Genomic DNA, 16,455 nt, shown 5'->3' on the forward strand with positions numbered 1-16,455 from the left:
AAAAAGAAAATCCATACTATTTTTTCATGATTCTTTTCAATGCAAGTAATTTTAGCTGAGGAGCTAATATAAAATGTCCTATTACAGCCCTGTATACTAGAATCTGCTTAATTGGCACACCCTAGTGGAAAAAGAATGTGCCAATTAAATGATCATCCCAATTATCAGAGACTCACGGGAATACATTGTTCTGGCAAGGTTTATAATCGCTTTCATTTTATGGATTGCCTTAAAACGAGGCAACGGTATCAAGCTTCACATCTTAATTATCCAACCTGAGTGATATTTCTACATTGATTTAATAGACATACAGGCAGTTTGCCTCTTCCATGACAAAATAGGAAACAATTCCCCAGACAATCTATCAACTCTCATATTTGAGACAAGAGCAGAGTTTGTTCAATATGAGGTCCTATACTGAGTTGCATGTAGGGCAAGGAAAACAGTTAATGGACTATGATCTAGTCAGGCATGTCACATATTTATGGAGAATGTGCATTATTTCAATTGTGAAAAGCGCATAAACATTTTCCTCTCTCCTCCCACCCCAATTAATACTTTACAACTTCTACATAAGCACATTACTGATGAACTCTTCAAGTCAACAGCAAAACAGTATGGCAACCCTGTTCATATATATTTTAAGATTAAAAAATTAAAGTAAGCATCTGTAACCATGTGGTAGCATGGATCATGGTATTCCTTGTGTGGTGTTGAATTGCAATTACGCAACCTAAGGAAAGACCCTCTCTACACGCTTAGAGACAATTATCTTATTATTACATCACGTATCAATGTTAAAGGTGAACATTCCTCTTTACCACCACCTCCCTTTAATTCCTCACCACTGCATTCCTGATTTATTAGAGGGGGCGGGGAATACAACAAAACAGCCTAGCAACCTGATAATATATTTGTAAATAAAATCTAAAATGAGCACATACATTGGTTTCCTCGAGGATAATGCATTGTTTGTGTGGGACTGAATTGCCCTAAGGCAAAGCAAACATTTCGTGCCCCTTTCCCATGCTTTGACTGCTGCACTTGATGCCTTGCAGGGGGAAAACAAATGAACAGGTTGCCAACTATGATAAAAGAATGAAAAATACTCATGAGCACGTGCAAGTTCACCTATTAAGCTCACTTAATTCATCACTTGAATATGAAACGAGTCACCATCACACACGGAGGGGGTATCTCCCTCTCCTAATCCCACCAACAAAGAAAAAGAAAAGAAAGAGAGCAAAATGAGGAGAAAAGGGAAGATTTTGAAACATTATTGCACCACTCTCTCCTCACAAGGTGCACCCCTGTTCTTCAGGTGGCTGTGAGAAAATTGGAAGTGTGAATAGGGGTGGAGGAATAAGTCAGGTACATACTGGGGGTGGGGTGGGAGCTACAGGAAGCCTACAGTGACTTCCTATAATAAATAAGATTGTGATGCTCAAACATGTGAATATTTTTTCCTGATTCCTCTCCTTTTTTCTTAAGAATGGGAAGCTGTAATCTGTATCAGTAGTTCACATATCTTTTTCCTTACATGAGGGGATAATTTTGACTTCTCTATCTTTTTCTCAGTTATGGATTCAGGGCAGACAAAAGCAAGCACTTATCCATACGATGTGTTATGGATTTGTGGAATTTGCTGCCACAAGCTGGCTATTGACTTAGCCTATATTCCTAACCCCATTTACCTGGGAGCAAAAATCCTCCCCCATATATATATCCACTCTTCCTCCCAAAAGAGTCCAAGGCAGTAAACACATCTGCAATAAAAAAAATCAACTAAAAATAAAATGAAAGCATTTTAAAACATTTTTAAATGCCTAAAACATCTAAAAAAAATTATATTGACAACAAATTTAAGAACAAATGCAGGTCCACCAAAACAGAAAGGTTTTCACCAGGTGACGAAAGGAGTACTGTTGTGGTACTTGCGCCTAATGTCAATAGGCAAAGTGTTATGCACGGAAGTTCTCGCCCTGGGCCAGTGGGGATACTGTAGATAGTTTTCACTCAGGTCCACATATGCAAATAAGGAATTGAAAGTGACGTTCAGTGATTGGATAGTTACAGAAAGTTGTTACTGTTGCATTGTAGTGGAGCTCTATATAAGCAGGCTGGCTGAACCCTTCAGTTCATTTCTGTTCTGGCCTGTGAATAAACAAGAGCTGTTGAAGAATCGCTGTGTCGTCTGATATGTTCACCCACAACTTAACACAAAGAGTTTCAAAACACAGGTGGCGCTGCACTAAATGAATGACTTTTTCGAATTGCAGAATGGATATTGCATGGCACTGGTAGAAGTGCTAGTTCTGCAGATTGAGGCAATCAAGTTGGAAAGTATCGGGGAAGGTGATCTCTTAATGCAATGAGACTTATTTCTAACATTTGATCATAGATTAATAGAGCTGGAAGGGGCATGGTGAGGACTGTGCTGTGAGATAGGTTTTTAAAATCAGATTCTTAAGTGAAATAGGTCATTTAATGGCTACTAGTCATTATAGCTGCCGAGAACCTCCAGGTTTAAAGGCATTAGCAGCTGATGAGGGAGGGCTGTTTCTTTCATTTGAAAACTTCCTGGAAACATTTGTCTGTTCATCCTGGTAGATAGGACAAGAAGGACCTATGTACTGATAAGACTGAGGTCAAATTCTTACTAAGGGTGTTTGAGGAATTTGTGGGTACTGATATAACTTAAACTGACCCAGGCCTTCAACGATAACCGGAGGATTGGAGAATAATTATTCATTAGATTTTGCAGTTATCCAAAATTTGTGGGTCATTTCTCAATTTTAAAAAATGCACTGAGCTGCAGATTAAAAATATGTACTTCAATATCAAATGTGTTCCAGAAATGTGTATTTTGGGAGAAAAAATATGTTTTCTCTCACACACATATTTTCATGCAATTTCCTTTTCCTTTTTTTGAATACAGATCAATAGGGCATCAGATTTAGGGAATAGATTTATGAATGAATCCATGTGAAATTGACATGGTCTGGAAACAGACTAATCCACCCATCCCTAACTCTGACTTGCAGTTGCCGCACGATATCATATTGGAAACATTAAGCTGCTTTTCATGAGCCTTTGAGTACCATGATGCCTGTTACTTGACTGCTTGCTGCTTGTCTTGTTCACTATTTCAGAATTTGGAGGGAGAGGGGTATCTTGTAGTACAAACGTTGTGGTCTAGAGACAGACCCAGATTCCAATTTTTGCTCACCTATTTGCTTGCCAGGTCGCCTTTGGGCAAATCACTTCCTTTCTGCCTCATTTCCCTCTATTTCAAATGGGAATAATTAATGGCTACCCTCAAGGAGTCATTAGGAGGATAAATGGGATAAAGAAACATTTCAGGAGATCAAAAGGACAATAATTTAATATTTTACATTTCCTGTCTCCCCTCTGGGGTAAGGGGTGGGGGCAGAGAGCAAGAAGGGGAAATGGGCAAAAGGAAATGATGCCATCCCTTCTTTCAATAGGATCCACTCTATTTTTCAGTTTACTACGCAGAGAAATGAGACTGCCTTGCCTCTGCTATCTTTCCTGAATACTGGTTTGATCTCCATCTTTCAAGAGAAAGTCCAGTTAAAAACTCTGTGTCAAGCTAACCCAAGAATGAACTGGCTTGACTCTCTGTACATAGGAGCTGTGTGCAACTTTTCTTTTCAACGTGGGACAACGTGCTCTTTTAATCTCTCTCTCTCTCTCCCCCCCACACACTTTTTTTTTTTTAATAATCTTCCTGAAGTGCTACCTCTAGCTCCTATTTGTAACATTATCTTCACACAACCTCTGCTGGAATGCAGTATGGTATCTGTTAAATACAGTCCCTGAAATTTTCATTTCCCTTTTCTCTCCAGGTATCAGAATCTAGTTAAGTAGTCTATTACAAGAGTTTTGCTCTCATGGTAAGTTTCATGGCTTTCATGACTCTGAAGGGGGAAATTTTTTTGAGTGTGGTGAATGGAGGAATTAGATGAGCAACTCCTATTATTGTTAATAGGAATCATGGCACCATATACCACGCTGAAAATCTATCCTTTGATGTCTAGGTCATGCTTCAAGGCATGACTAGGCTCTAAAATGTTATAATTGACAGGAGAAATGGAAAAGAGCAGATTGATGACTTCTTAAATCCAAGATACGGTGCTTTTGATTGACTTCCTAAGAGCAGGCAAGCTGCCGAAAGGGAGAGACAATTAGATGCAGAGTGGGAAGAATCTTATAAAGGTATTGAAAATATCTGATTTCTAGGTAAATGAGTGGGGGGGGGGCACTACAAATGTTTCCTTCAAATATTTTCACACTATTTAGATGAACCATCTACCCATGTTTTTTTGTTTTAAAAAGCTGTTGATTACTCCTTTCCAAGGAAGCCTATGTTAAAATGGGGCAGGTAAAAGTCATCAATGATGTGTCAAAGGCTTTCATCTTTAATAAGATTTCTACTTTCTGGGTGGGGGGCTTTCTCTTCTAACAGGAATGCCACCTGCTTGCTGAAGTTCTGTGCACATCAGACTTTACCAAGCCATATCACAAATGCTGCTTAATAATAATTGGTGCATAAACACACACACACACACACACACGCACACACACACACACAGACTTCAAACCCAAATTTGCAGTGTAAATACATTCCCTTTGGACCTAATCCTAGTGAAGCCAAAGGCCATATTTCCATTGATTTTTAATGGTACAGGACTGCATTTCTGAACAAATATATTCCAAATTGGGTGCAATTCACTTTCCATTTTAATGAAATTGGTTCAGCTACAGTCAAGATGAACAGTTATGCAATCACTGATCACTTTTTGAGAAATAATACCAGAGGTAACTGTTGGAGTGAAATTGGGCCACAGCCTAAGAACATATGAACAGCCCTGATATACCAGAGCAACTATTCAGTCCAGCATTCTGTTCAGTGACCAATGAGATATCCATGTGAAGCTCCAAGTAGGATGTGACTCTACTACAAGAATTTTCTTTTCATCCTTCCCAAAGGCAAACTAGAGGTAGCACAAGCGTCATGTCTCATAGCTATTGATGGCTTTATCCTCGTTGAGTTTGTCTAATCCTCTTTTAAAGTAATTTAAGTTGGTGGTCATCACTACATCTTATGCTCATGAATTATGTAGTTTAATAATGCAGTCCTGGATCTGTCACTATTCAGCATCATTGGGGAATTAAATACAACTAAACTGAGGATCTGTTGACATAACCGAAACCAAGGAGTGAAGGCTGACAGATATTCTAAGCATAGCGTTGGACCACAAGTTCCATCAACTCCAGTCAGAACGGTTAATGGTCAGGGACATGAGAATTGTAATCCAAAACATTAGGGTGGAACCAAATTGCATTAGATAATCTACAGAGGCCTTCCTCTGGGTGGCCTCTCAACCTGAAATATGGAAGGTGAACAGGTTGTAGAATTCTGTGGAGTGATCTTTCTAGGAAGAAACATCCAGTGCAACATTATTGCCTCTTAGGTGCCAGGCAAAAAACTTGTTTATTTTCCCTGACCCGTTAACTTCATTTTAACCTCATTATAATGAATACTTTCAGTTCCACGAAGGAAGGAAGATCAGTCTAGAAATGCAAAATAATAAATAAAATAAATGAATGCCAATGCACGTTCATGTCATTATGTACAGTCATAGCCCATGGTTTTAAATAAAAGTATTGATTGGTTAAATTATGCTTTCTGATTATGTTGTGTTAAGGTCTATTTCATTTTTCAGGGGCATTCAATGTCTCTTGAGCAGTGGTTTTTCTGGTCTGCAGTTATGTCTACAATTTATGTTAGCATTGCTTGTTCTTGCCATGTTGAGGACTGCAAGTGATTTATTTGGATTTGCAATACAATACAAAATATATCTACAGTAACTCAGAAATCCTCCCTGCTTGTCTTTATAATTCATCCACCTACTCAGCCAGTAGTAGACAATGCTTTAACTATTTGATTAATGGAAAGAAAAAAAGAAAGTTCTATTTTAATCAGACTATATATTTGGACTTTCTCTTGCAAAACTTTATTTTCTTTCTTTTTTATGTATGCTGTGTTCTGCAGATATTGGTATTATATTCTTATATTTTTATTTATACCCTTTTACCCTGATATAAAAACAATAATTGCTTTAAAAACATAGAAAAAACAATTATTTATTAACAATTAAACATTAACATTAACAGAATTAAAACTATATCTATATAGAAATTCACACTAAATTGTTGATGAATTTTCATGAGGACTTTAAAAATAAATAAAACTGATATGTAAATACTGTACCAAGTACTAGAAACTGGAAAAATTAGAACCTGAGAACAATCAAAGTTGACATAGCTGCCCATCCCTACGCACTGGTGATCTTTCCTTCTTTCTTTCTAATATATTTATGCCTAACCTAATGATAACCAACATGCTACCTTCCAGATGTTATTGGACTACAGTTCCCATCAGCCTTACCCAGCAAGGTCAGAGCAGCGGTGTGGCTTGTGCCATTCACCTGACTTCCCCCTGGCAGCATCACTGCTGCATAGTGGTACAGAGGGAGGTTGGTGGTGGTACAGTGGTGCAAAGCTTGATGTGGCGCCCAGAGCGCATAGCTGCTTGGCTCCCCACCTCCATTTTGGTATGCAGCAGTGATGTAGCCGAAGGGAGGTCAGGTGCATAGTGGTCCAAAAGCTTCTGGAGAGAATCACATTGGCTACCCTTAGCCTATTTAGTATATTAGATCAAATTCCTCCCTCCTCCTTAAGACAGCAAGTTAATTTTTCAGGGGATTATAAACAACCTATTTTTAAAAAACAACAACAACAACCCGGTAATGTTCTTAGTGCTTGCTGTATCCATAGCATGCAAGGAAGTTGCTCTGTTTTTAGGCTCAAGGAAGTGTGGGCCGATTAGTTAATAAGCTGCACTCCAGCACCTACGTAATGTTTTGAATAGAATATTTATGTAATAAGTGTTCCAGAAAGACCAGCCTGCTGTACATCATCATCACCATAAATTATTGAAAATCTCAGCAACATTTTTCTCTCCCATTGATAAACAAGCTTAGACTCTGAATATTAAGATGAATTCCAGATCCAGCTTATTTGTTTCCCACTTTGGCATGTTTTGTTCTTTTGCGCTCTGAGAAATGTCAGCATCTATTTGAATGCCACCCTATTCATTTGTTTATGGGGATTAATCTGTGCCCTGTCTATTCAAAGGCGCAGGCTATGTGGACCAAATCTACCTCTCATTCTCATGACTGTACACAAGAATGACTCATTTGCTTTAGATTAAATCCGTCATTTCCCCTCCCCTCCCCTCCGGCTTAATATACATGGGGATTTGGCCCTTTCTTTGTTTATAGGGTGTGCTTCCATCATTGACTTAAATCACCTGAGACTGAAATAATTAGTTTACCATTTAGTATAGTGTTTTTTCAGTAAGGGCCATAGCTTAGTAGTAGCGCGCCTTACGAGTTATTTATGGGCACACTGGTCACCACATTGACAACCCCCGTTTTAACTTATCCCATCCCCTCCAACATTTCTCTGATGAATATAGGGATGCCCTATTCCATAACAACAACAACAACAACAAAAACAACAACAACACAATATTATTTATACTCTTCCCATCTGACTAAGTTGCCCTAGCCACTCTGGGCAGCTTCCAACATATATAAAAACACTAAATATTATAAAAACTTCCCAATACAAGGCTGCCTTCAGATGTCTAAATGTTGTATAGTTACTTATCTCCTTGGCTCAGGGGTTGCATAACTCCATACCCTCTAACATTTCTTTGATGAAAATAGGGAAGGAAAAGCAGGGTGTTCTGTGATCAAATCAGAATTCAGGGTTGCTTCTGTAAATCTGAGACTTTCCCTGGAGGGTCTGCTATCCCAGTCATCAAATCAGTTTTAGTTTCCAAAGCCCCTTAGACCCCAAAACATGGTCAGTTCACAGGAGGCTCAGTCTAACCGACTGACTTTTCAGATGTCCCTGCCCAATGCTAAAATACACAAAGCATGTATTGCCCCTAACACAGAATGTCAGGATGTCCTCCCCTTTTATAGACTGAGTATTTCTTTCCAGTCTCCTGCCTGTCTCAGTAAACATGGAAACATGGCAACACCAGTCCAGGAAAGGGTCAAGCAGGATGGAGAATCTTGTCATACCACTTTGCACTGCAGATCTACCCTTGTCATTCCTCACTGCAATGCCAGACTCTAATATTTCCTACCTGAGAGCAGGAGCTGCCCTTTTTTGATTGATGCAAGTGAGAAACCTTTTCACATAATGAAAAGGTGCTCATTTTTGAGGAATTAAAATTAGGTGCCTGGAACTTTCTAGCTCCTGCTGTTTTTAATTTTTACATGCAGCATTGCTTCTTGCTTCTGTCAGGAATTGGAAATAGAGTTCTGATACACCCAGAAATAGGCCATTCTGTAGTTATTTCTAGCCTCAAAAGCAAGATGTGCTTAAAATCTTGCAAGAAAGCTTCCTTGAAAGTATAAGCTCAAAGACAATTTTAAATATTTAACTTTTGGCTTTTTTATTTTTTAAACTGCATATTTTAAGGTGAATGGGTTGCTTCCTTTCTATTCCTGCTGGGAACTGGAAATGTAAGACTTGCCTTTTCAAAAGAACCAGTTCATAATGCAGCTACTTTCAGACATCATTGTAGCTGCATATTGTGGAAGACTGTTGTATTATGAGATAGTGTGATGTCATAAAAAAAAATGTGAAAAAGTTGGTGACTATATATTATTAGCTGCTATTTCATCGCAGCCTGACATGGTGGCAATATGGTGATTGCTGCTGTAGCCATTAAGCTCCAGCATTTCAGGAACGCCAAAACAGGAAATTTGTCCCTGTGTTTGATATTGGAGTATATTGGCTTTTCTGGCTTTCCATAGCAGGAAGCGTCTGAATCAACATTTGGAAACAGTGCTTTCAGTTTCAGTTTGGCATTGCCGGCAGTAGTCTGCTGCTTTGCTTATTCTCTAAAAGCCATTGTTTTTGTTAGTACTACTGCTAAGTATGCATATCTACCATTAAAAGACAATGTATAAGAATAACAAGTTTTCATACAATTATGAAAAGCCCATAGACATGGTGCCAGGTAAATCTTCTTTGGAAGCATATTGTTCCATAGCCAAGCTGCTTCTCTTGGAGAAGCCCTCTCTTTGAAACTTCCACCTCACTCAAGAGTTTGTGCTGTTTATGCACACTCTGTGTGACCTTCTCTTCATGACCAATAGGAAAAGGTAGAGGTTGCATAACCTCTATTGCATAACCAATAGGTAAAGGTAGAGGTTAAGTCCAGTCAAATTCAACTATGGGGTGCAACGCTCATCTCCGCTTTCAGGCTGAGGGAGCAGGCATTTGCCTGCAAACAGCTTTGTTGGGTCAGATGCCTCTGGAAAACCCAGAAATAAGATTTGAAGGTAATAAACCTCCACAGCTGCTGTTCCTCCTAATTATTATTAAGTGACATACTCCAGATATGGAGATTCCTTATAGCATTTATTCCCTCTATTTCTGAAGTTCTGGGAGGAATTTGGATATTTTATGTAGCCAAAAGAAGGGGGTATTAGCAGGCTTTAGAGAACCCAAAACTTTGCAGATATATTAAACATATATCTTTTTATATTGAACATGGGGGGGGGGCTATAGAAACTCCAAAAAGAGTCCATACACAGCCCAATGAGGACTAATCATGCTGGGTAGGCACAGAATACTGACCAACTGTAGAGGAAGACCAACCAACCCCTCCAAAACCATGGGGAGATAGAATAGCAATAGCAGGAAACCCGAACAGGAACACATTCTGTTGCAGGTCCCACTTGTCATAAGAAGCATTGATAAATCTTTCCTCCATGAATTCAATAAGTAATTTTAAGTAATTTCAGTTTGGGTAAGTATACAGTGGCAACTGCAGCAGGTTTATTCCTGCAGCTCTGAAGCAGCAGACTGAAAGCAGGACCCAGTACATGATTTCAAGTAGATCACCTACATGTCTGTTTTTAGTAAATTATTGCCTGGTGGGAAAGATCAGTTGAAATCTCTCCCACCCATACAACCCCCTTCACCCAAGAAGCTATTAAAATATATGTACAATGCTGGAAAGAGTTCACAAAGATCTGGTTTTGATGAAAGAGAGCAAGGAAATTTTAAATTATGTTTTTTGACGATAAATGGCTATATAATTATTAAGAAGCAGGTTCTGGAAAGGTGGTTTCTATTGTGATGAAAGCGGCTGACATCCTGAATTCCATTCACATACGCCTAATCTTTTCAGACTGCACCTGCATTATCTTCAAAGATGACTCTGTGTTTCGGGGAACTGAGAGCTTCAGGTAAAAAGCCTTAGTTTGGCAGAAAATTCAGTATGAGGCACTTTGGATTGCTTCCCAGATATGCTGTATCTCTTTCATGCTATACAGTGACATCAGCATTTTATACTTCAATATTTATTCTAAGGAGAAAATAATCCTCAAAGCAAGGTAAACAATGATTTCATTAAATTGGCAACTTGGTGGATGGAGACAAATAAACAGTCCCTGTGTACACTACATAATAGCCTGGATTTGAAATGCAGAGTCAGATGCGCACAATGGAATTGGCCTTTCCCCCCCAATTGTAGTGGCTCAGGGGAGGGAGGAGAAAGAAAACCTTTTTCAAATTTTGACAAGAGGCTCTTTAATTCGACATAAGATTGGAGAGTTTCAGGATGCAACCTCTGATCTTTCCCGAGCAGAGTCCTTACCTGCTTGCTTCTCGGCCATCAGTTAAGAATGAAAAAGTCAGCATTAAACAAACTGGAAAAGCCAGTGGGGGAGGGGGGAGGATTCAGCAATTTATTGGTCAGTCTCAAAGAGTATTTGTTGTTGTTGTTTAGTTGTTTAGTCGTGTCCGACTCTTCGTGACCCCATGGACCAGAGCACGCCAGGCACTCCTATCTTCCACTACCTCCCACAGTTTGGTCAAACTCATGCTGGTAGCTTCAAGAACACCATCCAACCATCTCGTCCTCTGCCGTCCCCTTCTCCTTGTGCCCTCCATCTTTCCCAACATCAGGGTCTTTTCCAGGGAGTCTTCTCTTCTCATGAGGTGGCCAAAGTATTGGAGCCTCAGCTTCAGGATCTGTCCTTCCAGTGAGCACTCAGTGCTGATTTCCTTCAGAATGGATAGGTTTGATCTTCTTGCAGTCCATGGGACTCTCAAGAGTCTCCTCCAGCACCAAAATTCAAAAGCATCAATTCTTTGGCGATCATAAAATAATAAAAGTATAAAATAAAATAAAAGTATAAAATGGATCAATTTGCAAGGTGCGATTCCAAACCCAATCTGGGTAGGGCTTGATGCCTAGAAAGGAGACTGCATTGGAACAGGAAAAGGGCCAGGGAAGCAGCATGAGGTAGAGTAATCTTGGGCACAAAAATAGCAGCATATAAAAGCCAAACCAGATCGTGTTTATTATGTAGCAGGAACCTACATATATTGTTATTCCTTAACTAATCACAGGGGTTGGGGAACCCTATTAGTACGTGTGCAGGAAGGAGAAGCTCCTCTCTTCACTCTGAGATCAGCATAGAGATCCCCCTACACATTGTGCTAGGAGCCTTATTGACAGTGGTGGTGGGGAGTCCATATTGGTGACATTGGGAACTTTTTTTAATGTAAGGCTCCTATCCATGTGGGAAGGTTGAAAATCTCCATTCTAATCTCAGTGGGGGAGTGAAGAAATGGCCCTTCCCCTTCCTGCAGATTGACTTCACTATGAGAACTGGGTTTCGCCACATGGCACATAATTTTCTGCTACGCATTTAATCTCCTGCCTACTTTGCCCCCTTATGAAAAAGGAAAAGAGATAGGAACAGAACTGGGTTCAGTTGTGGCTACACGAGACCCAATCCGAAAGAAGTCAGGGTGATTCTAGGTTGCTTAGCTGCCCCATCAAAAAACAGAAAGCCATGCCATATAAAGGTGTTTGCTTCCAATCATTCATATACTGGCAATACAATTAGCAATTACTTATCTCTTGCAGTCTGCCTGGTTATTGTTGCAAACCTGGACTGAAAAATCAAATCAAGGGTTCAAGAATATTACTGTTATGGGTTGGGGGTGGGGAAGTTGAGACCCTTCTAAGCCCTAGATCCAGCAAGTGTTAATATATAAGCCAGGCTAGCTTCCTGAGGAGATGGTTGCCTGGCTAATGAGCAGCCATTCAGGGAAAGAAAGGAAAAGGAGGGTCTGTGCGAGATGGCAGTGTGGGTAGGGCCCCTTCTTCAACTCTGAGATAGTTGGAAGGACAAAGCCTGGGTTTTAGAGCAGAGCTTGGAGTGATGTGATCTAGGAGCAAAGCAGCAAGCTGGAGGGAGAGTCAGAGCAATGTTTGATTTCTGTTTGAATTCTGCTATGGCAGAAACAAGATCCTTTTGCAGTTTGATGCTGTAAACTCTTCCATCATAGGCACAGTTTGTATATATGGCTAAATAAACCATTTATTCCAAAGACACCACAGTCTCTGTTATGCCTCATTTCCAAAAGGGAACACAAACCCTGGTAAGCTTCCAGAACCCCCAAAAACTCACACTGCTCGGAGATTGAGGTGGCGTGCAACATTATCACGTTGTTATGGCTTGTATGAAGAAATTATCACATATCCGCTGTCATGGTTCATTTCTTTTCATCTACCAGGTAGACCATGTTAAGAATGATACCTGCAAAACAGCACAGCTTATACTAATAAGCCATCGTAAGCTGGCTGTTGTCATCCCATTAATGTGACATTAATCAAAACTGCATATCAGGTCTTTTAGACATGCACAACTGAGCCTGATTTCCATATGAATCTGCCAGTGTGTTGTGATCCTCCTCAGATGGCGAATTGTGTGCCTTTACTGTCTGAAGCATGGGTGCTTGTGTGTGTGTAATCATGCAGGATCAAACCTTTACTTTGGTAGCCCGGAATCCACAGAATTCCATCCACAAGGAAATCTGCCTCATTTGTTAATAACTTTTAGATTGCAATCCTATCATCACTTAACTGGGATTAACAATGGAATTCAATGCCATGCTCTTCCAATCATTCCATCTGCAAAAGCATTGCAGCTTGCTGGATGGAACAGTCCCCCTCTTCTCTCCCTGTGCATTGTCCTGGGTCTTCTGCCAACATTCTCCCTCAGCCAGTTTTGGGGACATGGGGGACACGCACCAGGAGGAGACTTGGAGAGGCCCCACTGTACAAGTGGCAGTACTTGCACAGAGATTGAGATGATGGGGCTGGTTAGGTGAATCCTGCCCTCAGTTCTGTTGACCTCAACAGGGCTTGCTTCTGAGTAGACTTGTATAGGATTAGAAAGTTAAACACCAGCTCAAGATGACTACTTCTGGGTGAGTTCAGAGGTGTCCTCAATATCTCTCCTTCTCATAGAGCATTTGTTTATGTGTATTTTATTATTCTGTTTTAAAATATGTTCCGTTAGTTGCCTTGATCAAAAGGTAGTTCAGGAATACTGTAAAACATGGCTGGAGAAACTCAGGCCTGGGGCACGAGTGCACTACTCTAAATTTCTCCTAGGACAGGCTCTTCATCAGCCCCATACCCTCCAACATTTCTCTGATGAAAATAAGGGTGTCCAATTATTATTATTATTATTATTATTATTATTATTATTATTATTATAATACCGCAGCCACTCTGGATGGTTTCCAGCATATATAAAAAACAGAATTCATTCAGATGTCTTCTAAAGATTTTATATTTACTTATCTCCTTGACTCGGGGGTTGCATAACTCCATACCTCCCAATGAAAATAGGGACGTCCTAAGGAAAAGTGGAACATTCTGGGATCAAATTAGAAACTGGGATGGCTTCTGTAAATCCAGGACTATCCCTGGAAACTAGGAACACTTGGAGAATCACCAGCCCTGCTTTGAGATTTTTTACTTGCCTGGAATGTGTTCATGAACTCTGAATACGACTCTTACTTGCCTGGATAGAAGATAGAGGAATGTGTGAGTGCATGTAGAAAGTAGCCTACTGAGCAAAGATAAAACTTAAATTTTTTGCTCTCCTTCCTGAACCACCGCTGGAGCCAGGTCCCTGGAGGGTTACCCAGAAGGAAATGCAGTCCTTGGGTCAAAAATGGTCTCCTACTTCTATTTGAAATAAATGAATGAATGGATTTTTTTTTAAGTGTATGGATACAAAAGCCATGATCCCATAAGGCTCTTCAAGAGCTCAGAGCAGCAAATGAGCACAAAGGACTATTAAGAACTGCACCCCAGTATTGCATGCTGCTTGTTATATTTGTTCAGGTTTTACATCAGCATGCAGTGTATGCGACCTAGGTTGGTTGGGGGCTCTTGTTCAGAAAAGAATGTTTAAAAGTGCAGCTTCTTGAGTGTATTGCTGGGCCAGAGCCAAATCTGCACAGATTTACTGTCAAATATTGGGCAACCGTTTGCAAAATAAATGGCATTTTAGAAAGAATGAAAAAGGGGAAAGGCCATCTTGTAATCATTGGAGCATCAACAGAGAGCACAGAAAACTACTGAATGTCTTCAATGATGGGAAATGTTGAAGAACCTGATGATGATTTGCTCACTTTACTTCAGACTTGGAAGGTTCTGTGGCTAAAAACGACTGTCATGAGGAAGCTGTAAATACATGAAAAAATGGTGGCATATTCCAAATGGCATGGGCATTTTGAGCAATTCACATTTTGCATTTCTGCTATGTCAAAGGAGCCAGTGTGGTGTAGTGGTTAAGAGTGGTAGATTTGTAATCTGGGGAACTGGGTTCGCGTCTCCACTCCTCCACATGCAGCTGCTGGGTGACCTTGGGCTTGTCACACTTCTTTGAAGTCTCTCAGCCTCACTCACCTCACAGAGTGTTTGTTGTGAAGGAGAAAGGGAAAGGAGAATGTTAGCCGCTTTGAGACTCCTTCGGGTAGTGATAAAGCGGGATATCAAATCCAAACTCTTCTTCTTCTTCTATATACTGTCAGGTTGAAGAGGACAGAAATGATGAGAGGTATCATTGGACTTCCCAGGAGGGAAGTGAAGAATGTCATAATGACTGTGCGACTACACAGGAATCTTTCAGTTTAAGTTGTTCAGCCAACACATGGCAAAACACCATTAAGATAAGCTGTTGGGATAGAATTGCTGACCATTCTGTGTCTTCAACTTATGATAGCTCAGTGCTGGAGCTGTGGCAAGGACAATGTCTCCCTGAAACATATGTTTGTACAGTGTTCTATACTAAGTTCTGGGAGAAAGTGCTGGACTGTGTAACTATGACTGTGTAGAAAAAGTTAAATTTTTCAGTGGACAATATTCTATTGAGCTATGTACCTGCAGTATGGAAATTATCAATGTGACAACAAAAATGGATTTTACGTGCCCTAATGGTGGCCAAGAGACTGATATTGATGAATTGGAAAAATAAAGATATGATACCCTTTAATCAATGGATTGACAATATGACATCACTCTCAATCTATGAAGGACTGCTTACAGGCACAAACTTTGCTTGGTTAAATATGATAAAATAGTAGGCTATTCACATTCACATAAGTATTAGGACAATAACGGTATTCCAGTTTATATAAGAATGTATGGGAATATCGTATATTGCATTTTTGCACGCATATATTCTTTTTTATATGTATCTTTGTTCTTTTTCTTCTTTTTTGTATGACTTTATTTCTTCAAATTGAAATCACTTCAATAAAATATAAGTAACAAAAAACCTTATGAACTATGAACACCGAATGTCTTATTTACTGTATGAATATTGTGAATAATCAGAGAGACTCACTACTGCCAAAAGTTGGTCAAAGCAAACTGGGGGTCACTGAGCTCTTATGAATGAATTCAGCTGGAGAATTTCACAGTTCACAGACTTTTAATTCAGAATTCAAAATTGAGTGAATATCAGGTGCTAATTTTAGGCTGGGACAGTCTCTATTGATATGTGATTGCCACCTGCTTCACAAGATGCTTTCAAATGCTTAATTTGTATAAAATTATGAGTTAGAATTGAGCTGTGTAGGTTTGCCTGGAATTTAATGGAGATCTGCTGGCATAGGAATTGTAGCCCACTCTCTCTTGTGGGTACACTGTGGAATTGCCCGTCTCCTTTACAAGGACTGTGATTTTGACTAGGTGTGCTTCAAAGTGACGATCCTTTATCATAATATTTACAGCTGCTCTGAAATAGACATTCTTGAGACAGGAGGAGCTCCAAGGCACACACAGGGCTTTAACAGTGGGGATTTCCATTTCAATGTCTATTCAGTGGAGGCGACAATTTGTTTGGTACAAATTATTGTTTGGACAGAATGGGATGGGAGCAGCTTCCATGCCATTACTGCCTGTGTTTTGGCACTATGTGAGCAAAGCCAATCACATAGGTCATTCATGCCAAATTG

This window comes from Podarcis muralis, chromosome 3, assembly GCF_964188315.1.
Source record: "Podarcis muralis chromosome 3, rPodMur119.hap1.1, whole genome shotgun sequence".
Classification (NCBI taxonomy): domain Eukaryota; kingdom Metazoa; phylum Chordata; class Lepidosauria; order Squamata; family Lacertidae; genus Podarcis; species Podarcis muralis.